The 15,748-nt window shown below is 44.8% G+C and overlaps 1 protein-coding gene across 1 annotated transcript in view; it reads left to right on the forward strand.

Moving 5' to 3' along the window:
* Positions 1 to 15,748, forward strand: part of LOC142717123 (lymphocyte antigen 6E-like) — a 29,039-nt gene that overhangs the window by 12,275 nt on the left and 1,016 nt on the right. The gene's annotated exons all lie outside the window — the stretch shown is intronic.

A 15,748-nucleotide genomic window follows, 5' to 3' on the forward strand; every position in this document is an offset into this window, starting at 1 on the left:
GTCCATAGTGTGACTGATCTTACAGTAGAGGTTCCATAGTGTGACTGCTCTTACAGTAGAGGTTCCATAGTGTGACTGCTCTTACAGTAGAGGTTCCGTAGTGTGACTGCTCTTACAGTAGAGGCTCCATAGTGTGACTGATCTTACAGTAGAGGTTCCATAGTGTGACTGCTCTTACAGTAGAGGTTCCATAGTGTGACTGATCTTACAGTAGAGGTTCCATAGTGTGACTGCTCTTACAGTAGAGGTTCCATAGTGTGACTGTTCTTACAGTAGAGGCTCCATAGTGTGACTGCTCTTACAGTAGAGGTTCCATAGTGTGACTGGTCTTACAGTAAAATTTTCCATAGTGTGACTGCTCTTACAGTAGAGGGTCCATAGTGTGACTGCTCTTACAGTAGAGGGTCCATAGTGTGACTGCTCTTACAGTAGAGGTTCCATAGTGTGACTGCTCTTACAGTAGAATTTTCCATAGTGTGACTGCTCTTACAGTAGAGGGTCCATAGTGTGACCGCTCTTACAGTAGAGGTTCCATAGTGTGACTGATCTTACAGTAGAGGCTCCATAGTGTGACTGCTCTTACAGTAGAGGTTGCATAGTGTGACTGCTCTTACAGTAGAGGTTCCATAGTGTGACTGTTCTTACAGTAGAGGGTCCATAGTGTGACTGCTCTTACAGTAGAGGTTCCATAGTGTGACTGCTCTTACAGTAGAGGCTCCATAGTGTGACTGTTCTTACAGTAGAGGGTCCATAGTGTGACTGATCTTACAGTAGAGGTTCCATAGTGTGACTGCTCTTACAGTAGAGGGTCCATAGTGTGACTGCTCTTACAGTAGAGGGTCCATAGTGTGACTGCTCTTACAGTAGAGGTTCCATAGTGTGACTGCTCTTACAGTAGAGGTTCCATAGTGTGACTGCTCTTACAGTAGAATTTTCCATAGTGTGACTGCTCTTACAGTAGAGGGTCCATAGTGTGACTGCTCTTACAGTAGAGGTTCCATAGTGTGACTGATCTTACAGTAGAGGTTCCATAGTGTGACTGCTCTTACAGTAGAGGTTCCATAGTGTGACTGCTCTTACAGTAGAGGTTGCATAGTGTGACTGCTCTTACAGTAGAGGTTCCATAGTGTGACTGTTCTTACAGTAGAGGGTCCATAGTGTGACTGCTCTTACAGTAGAGGTTCCATAGTGTGACTGCTCTTACAGTAGAGGCTCCATAGTGTGACTGCTCTTACAGTACAGGTTCCATAGTGTGACTGCTCTTACAGTAGAGGGTCCATAGTGTGACTGCTCTTACAGTAGAGGCTCCATAGTGTGACTGCTCTTACAGTAGAGGTTCTATAGTGTGAATGCTCTTACAGTAGAGGCTCCATAGTGTGACTGATCTTACAGTAGAGGTTCTATAGTGTGACTGCTCTTACAGTAGAGGCTCCATAGTGTGACTGCTCTTACAGTAGAGGTTCCATAGTGTGGCTGCTCTTACAGTAGAGGTTCCATAGTGTGACTGCTCTTACAGTAGAGGTTCCATAGTGTGACTGCTCTTACAGTAGAGGTTCCATAGTGTGACTGATCTTACAGTAGAGGGTCCATAGTGTGACTGATCTTACAGTAGAGGTTCCATAGTGTGACTGATCATACAGTAGAGGTTCCATAGTGTGACTGCTCTTACAGTAGAGGGTCCATAGTGTGACTGCTCTTACAGTAGAGGTTCCATAGTGTGACTGCTCTTACAGTAGAGGTTCCATAGTGTGACTGCTCTTACTGTAGAGGTTCCATAGTGTGACTGCTCTTACAGTAGAGGTGCCATAGTGTGACTGCTCTTACAGTAGAGGTTCCATAGTGTGACTGCTCTTACAGTAGAGGTTCCATAGTGTGACCGATCTTACAGTAGAGGTTCCATAGTGTGACTACTCTTACTGTAGAGGTTCCATAGTGTGACTGCTCTTACTGTAGAGGTTCCATAGTGTGACTGCTCTTACAGTAGAGGTTCCATAGTGTGACTGCTCTTACAGTAGAGGTTCATAGTGTGACTGCTCTTACAGTAGAGGTTTTATAGTGTGACTGCTCTTACAGTAGAGGTTTCATAGTGTGACTGCTCTTACAGTAGAGGGTCCATAGTGTGACTGCTCTTACAGTAGAGGTTCCATAGTGTGACTGCTCTTACAGTAGAGGTTCATAGTGTGACTGCTCTTACAGTAGAGGTTTTATAGTGTGACTGCTCTTACAGTAGAGGTTTCATAGTGTGACTGCTCTTACAGTAGAGGGTCCATAGTGTGACTGCTCTTACAGTAGAGGTTCCATAGTGTGACTGCTCTTACAGTAGAGGTTCTATAGTGTGACTGCTCTTACAGTAGATGTTCCATAGTGTGACTGCTCTTACAGTAGAGGTTCCATAGTGTGACTGCTCTTACAGTAGAGGTTCCATAGTGTGACTGCTCTTACAGTAGAGGTTCCATAGTGTGACTGCTCTTACAGTAGAGGCTCCATAGTGTGACTGTTCTTACAGTAGAGGTTCCATAATGTGACCGCTCTTACAGTAGAGGTTCCATAGTGTGTCTTCTCTTACAGTAGAGGTTCCATAGTGTGACTGCTCTTACAGTAGAGGCTCCATAGTGTGACTGCTCTTACAGTAGAGGTTCCATAGTGTGACTGCTCTTACAGTAGAGGTTCCATAGTGTGACTGCTCTTACAGTAGAGGTTCCATAGTGTGACTGCTCTTACAGTAGAGGTTCCATAATGTGACTGCTCTTACAGTAGAGGTTCCATAGTGTGACTGATCTTACAGTAGAGGCTCCATAGTGTGACTGCTCTTACAGTAGAGGCTCCATAGTGTGACTGCTCTTACAGTAGAGGTTCCATAGTGTGACTGATCTTACAGCAGAGGTTTCATAGTGTGACTGCTCTTACAGTAGAGGTTCCATAGTGTGACTGCTCTTACAGTAGAGGTTCCATAGTGTGACTGATCTTACAGCAGAGGTTTCATAGTGTGACTGCTCTTACAGTAGAGGTTCCATAGTGTGACTGATCTTACAGTAGAGGCTCCATAGTGTGACCGCTCTTACAGTAGAGGCTCCATAGTGTGACTGCTCTTACAGTAGAGGTTCCATAGTGTGACTGCTCTTACAGCAGAGGCTCCATAGTGTGACTGCTCTTACAGTAGAGGCTCCATAGTGTGACTGCTCTTACAGTAGAGGTTCCGTAGTGTGACTGCTCTTACAGTAGAGGGTCCATAGTGTGACTGATCTTACAGTAGAGGTTCCATAGTGTGACTGCTCTTACAGTAGAGGTTCCATAGTGTGACTGCTCTTACAGTAGAGGTTCCATAGTGTGACTGCTCTTACAGTAGAGGTTCTATAGTGTGACTGATCTTACAGTAGAGGTTCCATAGTGTGACTGCTCTTACAGTAGAGGTTCTATAGTGTGACTGATCTTACAGTAGAGGTTCCATAGTGTGACTGATCTTACAGTAGAGGCTCCATAGTGTGACTGCTCTTACAATAGAGGTTCCATAGTGTGACTGCTCTTACAGTAGAGGCTCCATAGTGTGACTGTTCTTACAGTAGAGGTTCCATAGTGTGACTGCTCTTACAGTAGAGGTTTCATAGTGTGACTGCTCTTACAGTAGAGGCTCCATAGTGTGACTGTTCTTACAGTAGAGGTTCCATAGTGTGACCGCTCTTACAGTAGAGGTTCCATAGTGTGACCGCTCTTACACTAGAGGTTCCATAGTGTGACTGATCTTACAGTAGAGGTTCCATAGTGTGACTGCTCTTACAGTAGAGGGTCCATAGTGTGACTGCTCTTACAGTAGAGGGTCCATAGTGTGACTGCTCTTACAGTAGAGGTTCCATAGTGTGACTGCTCTTACAGTAGAGGTTCCATAGTGTGACTGGTCTTACAGTAGAATTTTCCATAGTGTGACTGCTCTTACAGTAGAGGGTCCATAGTGTGACTGCTCTTACAGTAGAGGGTCCATAGTGTGACTGCTCTTACAGTAGAGGTTCCATAATGTGACTGCTCTTACAGTAGAATTTTCCATAGTGTGACTGCTCTTACAGTAGAGGGTCCATAGTGTGACTGCTCTTACAGTAGAGGTTCCATAGTGTGACTGCTCTTACAGTAGAGGTTCCATAGTGTGACTGCTCTTACAGTAGAGGTTGCATAGTGTGACTGCTCTTACAGTAGAGGTTACATAGTGTGACTGTTCTTACAGTAGAGGGTCCATAGTGTGACTGCTCTTACAGTAGAGGTTCCATAGTGTGACTGCTCTTACAGTAGAGGCTCCATAGTGTGACTGTTCTTACAGTAGAGGGTCCATAGTGTGACTGATCTTACAGTAGAGGTTCCATAGTGTGACTGCTCTTACAGTAGAGGGTCCATAGTGTGACTGCTCTTACAGTAGAGGGTCCATAGTGTGACTGCTCTTACAGTAGAGGTTCCATAGTGTGACTGCTCTTACAGTAGAGGTTCCATAGTGTGACTGCTCTTACAGTAGAGGGTCCATAGTGTGACTGCTCTTACTGTAGAGGGTCCATAGTGTGACTGCTCTTACAGTAGAGGTTCCATAGTGTGACTGCTCTTACAGTAGAATTTTCCATAGTGTGACTGCTCTTACAGTAGAGGGTCCATAGTGTGACTGCTCTTACAGTAGAGGTTCCATAGTGTGACTGATCTTACAGTAGAGGTTCCATAGTGTGACTGCTCTTACAGTAGAGGTTCCATAGTGTGACTGCTCTTACAGTAGAGGTTGCATAGTGTGACTGCTCTTACAGTAGAGGGTCCATAGTGTGACTGCTCTTACAGTAGAGGTTCCATAGTGTGACTGCTCTTACAGTAGAGGCTCCATAGTGTGACTGTTCTTACAGTAGAGGGTCCATAGTGTGACTGCTCTTACAGTAGAGGTTCCATAGTGTGACTGCTCTTACAGTAGAGGGTCCATAGTGTGACTGCTCTTACAGTAGAGGCTCCATAGTGTGACTGCTCTTACAGTAGAGGTTCTATAGTGTGAATGCTCTTACAGTAGAGGCTCCATAGTGTGACTGATCTTACAGTAGAGGTTCTATAGTGTGACTGCTCTTACAGTAGAGGGACCATAGTGTGACTGCTCTTACAGTAGAGGTTCCATAGTGTGACTGCTCTTACAGTAGAGGTTCCATCGTGTGACTGCTCTTACTGTAGAGGTTCCATAGTGTGACTGCTCTTACAGTAGAGGTGCCATAGTGTGACTGATCTTACAGTAGAGGTTCCATAGTGTGACTGCTCTTACAGTAGAGGCTCCATAGTGTGACTGTTCTTACAGTAGAGGGTCCATAGTGTGACTGCTCTTACAGTAGAGGTTCCATAGTGTGACTGCTCTTACAGTAGAGGGTCCATAGTGTGACTGCTCTTACAGTAGAGGCTCCATAGTGTGACTGCTCTTACAGTAGAGGTTCTATAGTGTGAATGCTCTTACAGTAGAGGCTCCATAGTGTGATTGATCTTACAGTAGAGGTTCTATAGTGTGACTGCTCTTACAGTAGAGGGTCCATAGTGTGACTGCTCTTACAGTAGAGGCTCCATAGTGTGACTGCTCTTACAGTAGAGGTTTTATAGTGTGACTGCTCTTACAGTAGAGGTTCCATAGTGTGACTGATCTTACAGCAGAGGTTTCATAGTGTGACTGCTCTTACAGTAGAGGTTCCATAGTGTGACTGATCTTACAGTAGAGGCTCCATAGTGTGACCGCTCTTACAGTAGAGGCTCCATAGTGTGACTGCTCTTACAGTAGAGGTTCCATAGTGTGACTGCTCTTACAGCAGAGGCTCCATAGTGTGACTGCTCTTACAGTAGAGGCTCCATAGTGTGACTGCTCTTACAGTAGAGGTTCCGTAGTGTGACTGCTCTTACAGTAGAGGGTCCATAGTGTGACTGATCTTACAGTAGAGGTTCCATAGTGTGACTGCTCTTACAGTAGAGGTTCCATAGTGTGACTGCTCTTACAGTAGAGGTTCCATAGTGTGACTGCTCTTACAGTAGAGGTTATATAGTGTGACTGATCTTACAGTAGAGGTTCCATAGTGTGACTGCTCTTACAGTAGAGGTTCTATAGTGTGACTGATCTTACAGTAGAGGTTCCATAGTGTGACTGATCTTACAGTAGAGGCTCCATAGTGTGACCGCTCTTACAGTAGAGGCTCCATAGTGTGACTGCTCTTACAGTAGAGGTTCCATAGTGTGACTGCTCTTACAGCAGAGGCTCCATAGTGTGACTGCTCTTACAGTAGAGGCTCCATAGTGTGACTGCTCTTACAGTAGAGGTTCCGTAGTGTGACTGCTCTTACAGTAGAGGGTCCATAGTGTGACTGATCTTACAGTAGAGGTTCCATAGTGTGACTGCTCTTACAGTAGAGGTTCCATAGTGTGACTGCTCTTACAATAGAGGTTCCATAGTGTGACTGCTCTTACAGTAGAGGCTCCATAGTGTGACTGTTCTTACAGTAGAGGTTCCATAGTGTGACTGCTCTTACAGTAGAGGTTTCATAGTGTGACTGCTCTTACAGTAGAGGCTCCATAGTGTGACTGTTCTTACAGTAGAGGTTCCATAGTGTGACCGCTCTTACAGTAGAGGTTCCATAGTGTGACCGCTCTTACACTAGAGGTTCCATAGTGTGACTGATCTTACAGTAGAGGTTCCATAGTGTGACCGCTCTTACAGTAGAGGGTCCATAGTGTGACTGCTCTTACAGTAGAGGTTCCATAGTGTGACTGCTCTTACAGTAGAATTTTCCATAGTGTGACTGCTCTTACAGTAGAGGGTCCATAGTGTGACCGCTCTTACAGTAGAGGTTCCATAGTGTGACTGATCTTACAGTAGAGGTTCCATAGTGTGACTGCTCTTACAGTAGAGGTTGCATAGTGTGACTGCTCTTACAGTAGAGGTTCCATAGTGTGACTGTTCTTACAGTAGAGGCTCCATAGTGTGACTGATCTTACAGTAGAGGTTCCATAGTGTGACTGCTCTTACAGTAGAGGTTCCATAGTGTGACTGATCTTACAGTAGAGGTTCCATAGTGTGACTGCTCTTACAGTAGAGGTTCCATAGTGTGACTGTTCTTACAGTAGAGGCTCCATAGTGTGACTGCTCTTACAGTAGAGGTTCCATAGTGTGACTGGTCTTACAGTAAAATTTTCCATAGTGTGACTGCTCTTACAGTAGAGGGTCCATAGTGTTACTGCTCTTACAGTAGAGGGTCCATAGTGTGACTGCTCTTACAGTAGAGGTTCCATAGTGTGACTGCTCTTACAGTAGAATTTTCCATAGTGTGACTGCTCTTACAGTAGAGGGTCCATAGTGTGACCGCTCTTACAGTAGAGGTTCCATAGTGTGACTGATCTTACAGTAGAGGTTCCATAGTGTGACTGCTCTTACAGTAGAGGTTGCATAGTGTGACTGCTCTTACAGTAGAGGTTCCATAGTGTGACTGTTCTTACAGTAGAGGGTCCATAGTGTGACTGCTCTTACAGTAGAGGTTCCATAGTGTGACTGCTCTTACAGTAGAGGCTCCATAGTGTGACTGATCTTACAGTAGAGGGTCCATAGTGTGACAGATCTTACAGTAGAGGTTCCATAGTGTGACTGCTCTTACAGTAGAGGGTCCATAGTGTGACTGCTCTTACAGTAGAGGGTCCATAGTGTGACTGCTCTTACAGTAGAGGTTCCATAGTGTGACTGCTCTTACAGTAGAGGTTCCATAGTGTGACTGCTCTTACAGTAGAATTTTCCATAGTGTGACTGCTCTTACAGTAGAGGCTCCATAGTGTGACTGCTCTTACAGTAGAGGTTCCATAGTGTGACTGATCTTACAGTAGAGGTTCCATAGTGTGACTGCTCTTACAGTAGAGGTTCCATAGTGTGACTGCTCTTACAGTAGAGGTTGCATAGTGTGACTGCTCTTACAGTAGAGGTTCCATAGTGTGACTGTTCTTACAGTAGAGGGTCCATAGTGTGACTGCTCTTACAGTAGAGGTTCTATAGTGTGACTGCTCTTACAGTAGAGGTTCCATAGTGTGACTGCTCTTACAGTAGAGGTTCCATAGTGTGACTGCTCTTACAGTAGAGGTTCCATAGTGTGACCGATCTTACAGTAGAGTTTCCATGGTGTGACTGATCTTACAGTAGAGGCTCCATAGTGTGACTGCTCTTACAGTACAGGTTCCATAGTGTGACTGCTCTTACAGTAGAGGGTCCATAGTGTGACTGCTCTTACAGTAGAGGCTCCATAGTGTGACTGCTCTTACAGTAGAGGTTCTATAGTGTGAATGCTCTTACAGTAGAGGCTCCATAGTGTGACTGATCTTACAGTAGAGGTTCTATAGTGTGACTGCTCTTACAGTAGAGGCTCCATAGTGTGACTGCTCTTACAGTAGAGGTTCCATAGTGTGGCTGCTCTTACAGTAGAGGTTCCATAGTGTGACTGCTCTTACAGTAGAGGTTCCATAGTGTGACTGCTCTTACAGTAGAGGTTCCATAGTGTGACTGATCTTACAGTAGAGGGTCCATAGTGTGACTGATCTTACAGTAGAGGTTCCATAGTGTGACTGATCATACAGTAGAGGTTCCATAGTGTGACTGCTCTTACAGTAGAGGGTCCATAGTGTGACTGCTCTTACAGTAGAGGTTCCATAGTGTGACTGCTCTTACAGTAGAGGTTCCATAGTGTGACTGCTCTTACTGTAGAGGTTCCATAGTGTGACTGCTCTTACAGTAGAGGTGCCATAGTGTGACTGCTCTTACAGTAGAGGTTCCATAGTGTGACTGCTCTTACAGTAGAGGTTCCATAGTGTGACCGATCTTACAGTAGAGGTTCCATAGTGTGACTACTCTTACTGTAGAGGTTCCATAGTGTGACTGCTCTTACTGTAGAGGTTCCATAGTGTGACTGCTCTTACAGTAGAGGTTCCATAGTGTGACTGCTCTTACAGTAGAGGTTCATAGTGTGACTGCTCTTACAGTAGAGGTTTTATAGTGTGACTGCTCTTACAGTAGAGGTTTCATAGTGTGACTGCTCTTACAGTAGAGGGTCCATAGTGTGACTGCTCTTACAGTAGAGGTTCCATAGTGTGACTGCTCTTACAGTAGAGGTTCATAGTGTGACTGCTCTTACTGTAGAGGTTTTATAGTGTGACTGCTCTTACAGTAGAGGTTTCATAGTGTGACTGCTCTTACAGTAGAGGGTCCATAGTGTGACTGCTCTTACAGTAGAGGTTCCATAGTGTGACTGCTCTTACAGTAGAGGTTCTATAGTGTGACTGCTCTTACAGTAGATGTTCCATAGTGTGACTGCTCTTACAGTAGAGGTTCCATAGTGTGACTGCTCTTACAGTAGAGGTTCCATAGTGTGACTGCTCTTACAGTAGAGGTTCCATAGTGTGACTGCTCTTACAGTAGAGGCTCCATAGTGTGACTGTTCTTACAGTAGAGGTTCCATAATGTGACCGCTCTTACAGTAGAGGTTCCATAGTGTGTCTTCTCTTACAGTAGAGGTTCCATAGTGTGACTGCTCTTACAGTAGAGGCTCCATAGTGTGACTGCTCTTACAGTAGAGGTTCCATAGTGTGACTGCTCTTACAGTAGAGGTTCCATAGTGTGACTGCTCTTACAGTAGAGGTTCCATAGTGTGACTGCTCTTACAGTAGAGGTTCCATAATGTGACTGCTCTTACAGTAGAGGTTCCATAGTGTGACTGATCTTACAGTAGAGGCTCCATAGTGTGACTGCTCTTACAGTAGAGGCTCCATAGTGTGACTGCTCTTACAGTAGAGGTTCCATAGTGTGACTGATCTTACAGCAGAGGTTTCATAGTGTGACTGCTCTTACAGTAGAGGTTCCGTAGTGTGACTGCTCTTACAGTAGAGGTTCTATAGTGTGACTGCTCTTACAGTAGAGGTTCCATAGTGTGACTGCTCTTACAGTAGAGGGTCCATAGTGTGACTGATCTTACAGTAGAGGTTCCATAGTGTGACTGCTCTTACAGTAGAGGTTCCATAGTGTGACTGCTCTTACAGTAGAGGTTCCATAGTGTGACTGCTCTTACAGTAGAGGTTCTATAGTGTGACTGCTCTTACAGTAGATGTTCCATAGTGTGACTGCTCTTACAGTAGAGGTTCCATAGTGTGACTGCTCTTACAGTAGAGGTTCCATAGTGTGACTGCTCTTACAGTAGAGGTTCCATAGTGTGACTGCTCTTACAGTAGAGGCTCCATAGTGTTACTGTTCTTACAGTAGAGGTTCCATAGTGTGACTGCTCTTACAGCAGAGGTTCCATAGTGTGACTGCTCTTACAGTAGAGGCTCCATAGTGTGACTGCTCTTACAGTAGAGGTTCCATAGTGTGTCTTCTCTTACAGTAGAGGTTCCATAGTGTGACTGCTCTTACAGTAGAGGCTCCATAGTGTGACTGCTCTTACAGTAGAGGTTCCATAGTGTGACTGCTCTTACAGTAGAGGTTCCATAGTGTGACTGCTCTTACAGTAGAGGTTCCATAGTGTGACTGCTCTTACAGTAGAGGTTCCATAATGTGACTGCTCTTACAGTAGAGGTTCCATAGTGTGACTGATCTTACAGTAGAGGCTCCATAGTGTGACTGCTCTTACAGTAGAGGCTCCATAGTGTGACTGCTCTTACAGTAGAGGTTCCATAGTGTGACTGATCTTACAGCAGAGGTTTCATAGTGTGACTGCTCTTACAGTAGAGGTTCCGTAGTGTGACTGCTCTTACAGTAGAGGTTCTATAGTGTGACTGCTCTTACAGTAGAGGTTCCATAGTGTGACTGCTCTTACAGTAGAGGGTCCATAGTGTGACTGATCTTACAGTAGAGGTTCCATAGTGTGACTGCTCTTACAGTAGAGGTTCCATAGTGTGACTGCTCTTACAGTAGAGGTTCCGTAGTGTGACTGCTCTTACAGTAGAGGTTCTATAGTGTGACTGCTCTTACAGTAGAGGTTCTATAGTGTGACTGATCTTACAGTAGAGGTTCCATAGTGTGACTGATCTTACAGTAGAGGCTCCATATTGTGACTGCTCTTACAGTAGAGGTTCCATAGTGTGACTGCTCTTACAATAGAGGTTCCATAGTGTGACTGCTCTTACAGTAGAGGCTCCATAGTGTGACTGTTCTTACAGTAGAGGTTCCATAGTGTGACTGCTCTTACAGTAGAGGTTTCATAGTGTGACTGCTCTTACAATAGAGGTTCCATAGTGTGACTGCTCTTACAATAGAGGTTCCATAGTGTGACTGCTCTTACAGTAGAGGCTCCATAGTGTGACTGTTCTTACAGTAGAGGTTCCATAATGTGACCGCTCTTAGAGTAGAGGCTCCATAGTGTGACTGCTCTTACAGTAGAGGTTCCATAGTGTGACTGCTCTTACAGTAGAGGTTCCATAGTGTGACTGATCTTACAGCAGAGGTTCCATAGTGTGTCTTCTCTTACAGTAGAGGTTCCATAGTGTGACTGATCTTACAGTAGAGGCTTCATAGTGTGACTGCTCTTACAGTAGAGGTTCCATAGTGTGACTGCTCTTACAGTAGAATTTTCCATAGTGTGACTGCTCTTACAGTAGAGGCTCCATAGTGTGACTGCTCTTACAGTAGAGGTTCCATAGTGTGACTGATCTTACAGTAGAGGTTCCATAGTGTGACTGCTCTTACAGTAGAGGTTCCATAGTGTGACTGCTCTTACAGTAGAGGTTGCATAGTGTGACTGCTCTTACAGTAGAGGTTCCATAGTGTGACTGTTCTTACAGTAGAGGGTCCATAGTGTGACTGCTCTTACAGTAGAGGTTCTATAGTGTGACTGCTCTTACAGTAGAGGTTCCATAGTGTGACTGCTCTTACAGTAGAGGTTCCATAGTGTGACTGCTCTTACAGTAGAGGTTCCATAGTGTGACCGATCTTACAGTAGAGTTTCCATGGTGTGACTGATCTTACAGTAGAGGCTCCATAGTGTGACTGCTCTTACAGTACAGGTTCCATAGTGTGACTGCTCTTACAGTAGAGGGTCCATAGTGTGACTGCTCTTACAGTAGAGGCTCCATAGTGTGACTGCTCTTACAGTAGAGGTTCTATAGTGTGAATGCTCTTACAGTAGAGGCTCCATAGTGTGACTGATCTTACAGTAGAGGTTCTATAGTGTGACTGCTCTTACAGTAGAGGCTCCATAGTGTGACTGCTCTTACAGTAGAGGTTCCATAGTGTGGCTGCTCTTACAGTAGAGGTTCCATAGTGTGACTGCTCTTACAGTAGAGGTTCCATAGTGTGACTGCTCTTACAGTAGAGGTTCCATAGTGTGACTGATCTTACAGTAGAGGGTCCATAGTGTGACTGATCTTACAGTAGAGGTTCCATAGTGTGACTGATCATACAGTAGAGGTTCCATAGTGTGACTGCTCTTACAGTAGAGGGTCCATAGTGTGACTGCTCTTACAGTAGAGGTTCCATAGTGTGACTGCTCTTACAGTAGAGGTTCCATAGTGTGACTGCTCTTACTGTAGAGGTTCCATAGTGTGACTGCTCTTACAGTAGAGGTGCCATAGTGTGACTGCTCTTACAGTAGAGGTTCCATAGTGTGACTGCTCTTACAGTAGAGGTTCCATAGTGTGACCGATCTTACAGTAGAGGTTCCATAGTGTGACTACTCTTACTGTAGAGGTTCCATAGTGTGACTGCTCTTACTGTAGAGGTTCCATAGTGTGACTGCTCTTACAGTAGAGGTTCCATAGTGTGACTGCTCTTACAGTAGAGGTTCATAGTGTGACTGCTCTTACAGTAGAGGTTTTATAGTGTGACTGCTCTTACAGTAGAGGTTTCATAGTGTGACTGCTCTTACAGTAGAGGGTCCATAGTGTGACTGCTCTTACAGTAGAGGTTCCATAGTGTGACTGCTCTTACAGTAGAGGTTCATAGTGTGACTGCTCTTACTGTAGAGGTTTTATAGTGTGACTGCTCTTACAGTAGAGGTTTCATAGTGTGACTGCTCTTACAGTAGAGGGTCCATAGTGTGACTGCTCTTACAGTAGAGGTTCCATAGTGTGACTGCTCTTACAGTAGAGGTTCTATAGTGTGACTGCTCTTACAGTAGATGTTCCATAGTGTGACTGCTCTTACAGTAGAGGTTCCATAGTGTGACTGCTCTTACAGTAGAGGTTCCATAGTGTGACTGCTCTTACAGTAGAGGTTCCATAGTGTGACTGCTCTTACAGTAGAGGCTCCATAGTGTGACTGTTCTTACAGTAGAGGTTCCATAATGTGACCGCTCTTACAGTAGAGGTTCCATAGTGTGTCTTCTCTTACAGTAGAGGTTCCATAGTGTGACTGCTCTTACAGTAGAGGCTCCATAGTGTGACTGCTCTTACAGTAGAGGTTCCATAGTGTGACTGCTCTTACAGTAGAGGTTCCATAGTGTGACTGCTCTTACAGTAGAGGTTCCATAGTGTGACTGCTCTTACAGTAGAGGTTCCATAATGTGACTGCTCTTACAGTAGAGGTTCCATAGTGTGACTGATCTTACAGTAGAGGCTCCATAGTGTGACTGCTCTTACAGTAGAGGCTCCATAGTGTGACTGCTCTTACAGTAGAGGTTCCATAGTGTGACTGATCTTACAGCAGAGGTTTCATAGTGTGACTGCTCTTACAGTAGAGGTTCCGTAGTGTGACTGCTCTTACAGTAGAGGTTCTATAGTGTGACTGCTCTTACAGTAGAGGTTCCATAGTGTGACTGCTCTTACAGTAGAGGGTCCATAGTGTGACTGATCTTACAGTAGAGGTTCCATAGTGTGACTGCTCTTACAGTAGAGGTTCCATAGTGTGACTGCTCTTACAGTAGAGGTTCCATAGTGTGACTGCTCTTACAGTAGAGGTTCTATAGTGTGACTGCTCTTACAGTAGATGTTCCATAGTGTGACTGCTCTTACAGTAGAGGTTCCATAGTGTGACTGCTCTTACAGTAGAGGTTCCATAGTGTGACTGCTCTTACAGTAGAGGTTCCATAGTGTGACTGCTCTTACAGTAGAGGCTCCATAGTGTGACTGTTCTTACAGTAGAGGTTCCATAGTGTGACTGCTCTTACAGCAGAGGTTCCATAGTGTGACTGCTCTTACAGTAGAGGCTCCATAGTGTGACTGCTCTTACAGTAGAGGTTCCATAGTGTGTCTTCTCTTACAGTAGAGGTTCCATAGTGTGACTGCTCTTACAGTAGAGGCTCCATAGTGTGACTGCTCTTACAGTAGAGGTTCCATAGTGTGACTGCTCTTACAGTAGAGGTTCCATAGTGTGACTGCTCTTACAGTAGAGGTTCCATAGTGTGACTGCTCTTACAGTAGAGGTTCCATAATGTGACTGCTCTTACAGTAGAGGTTCCATAGTGTGACTGATCTTACAGTAGAGGCTCCATAGTGTGACTGCTCTTACAGTAGAGGCTCCATAGTGTGACTGCTCTTACAGTAGAGGTTCCATAGTGTGACTGATCTTACAGCAGAGGTTTCATAGTGTGACTGCTCTTACAGTAGAGGTTCCGTAGTGTGACTGCTCTTACAGTAGAGGTTCTATAGTGTGACTGCTCTTACAGTAGAGGTTCCATAGTGTGACTGCTCTTACAGTAGAGGGTCCATAGTGTGACTGATCTTACAGTAGAGGTTCCATAGTGTGACTGCTCTTACAGTAGAGGTTCCATAGTGTGACTGCTCTTACAGTAGAGGTTCCGTAGTGTGACTGCTCTTACAGTAGAGGTTCTATAGTGTGACTGCTCTTACAGTAGAGGTTCTATAGTGTGACTGATCTTACAGTAGAGGTTCCATAGTGTGACTGATCTTACAGTAGAGGCTCCATATTGTGACTGCTCTTACAGTAGAGGTTCCATAGTGTGACTGCTCTTACAATAGAGGTTCCATAGTGTGACTGCTCTTACAGTAGAGGCTCCATAGTGTGACTGTTCTTACAGTAGAGGTTCCATAGTGTGACTGCTCTTACAGTAGAGGTTTCATAGTGTGACTGCTCTTACAATAGAGGTTCCATAGTGTGACTGCTCTTACAATAGAGGTTCCATAGTGTGACTGCTCTTACAGTAGAGGCTCCATAGTGTGACTGTTCTTACAGTAGAGGTTCCATAATGTGACCGCTCTTAGAGTAGAGGCTCCATAGTGTGACTGCTCTTACAGTAGAGGTTCCATAGTGTGACTGCTCTTACAGTAGAGGTTCCATAGTGTGACTGATCTTACAGCAGAGGTTCCATAGTGTGTCTTCTCTTACAGTAGAGGTTCCATAGTGTGACTGATCTTACAGTAGAGGCTTCATAGTGTGACTGCTCTTACAGTAGAGGTTCCATAGTGTGACTGCTCTTACAGTAGAGGTTATATAGTGTGACTGATCTTATAGTAGAGGTTCCATAGTGTGACTGCTCTTACAGTAGAGGTTCTATAGTGTGACTGATCTTACAGTAGAGGTTCCATAGTGTGACTGATCTTACAGTAGAGGCTCCATAGTGTGACCGCTCTTACAGTAGAGGCTCCATAGTGTGACTGCTCTTACAGTAGAGGTTCCATAGTGTGACTGCTCTTACAGCAGAGGCTCCATAGTGTGACTGCTCTTACAGTAGAGGCTCCATAGTGTGACTGCTCTTACAGTAGAGGTTCCGTAGTGTGACTGCTCTTACAGTAGAGGGTCCATAGTGTGACTGATCTTACAGTAGAGGTTCTATAGTGTGACTGCTCTTACAGT

Source organism: Rhinoderma darwinii, unplaced genomic scaffold, assembly GCF_050947455.1.
Source record: "Rhinoderma darwinii isolate aRhiDar2 unplaced genomic scaffold, aRhiDar2.hap1 Scaffold_4544, whole genome shotgun sequence".
Taxonomy (NCBI): Eukaryota; Metazoa; Chordata; class Amphibia; order Anura; family Rhinodermatidae; genus Rhinoderma; species Rhinoderma darwinii.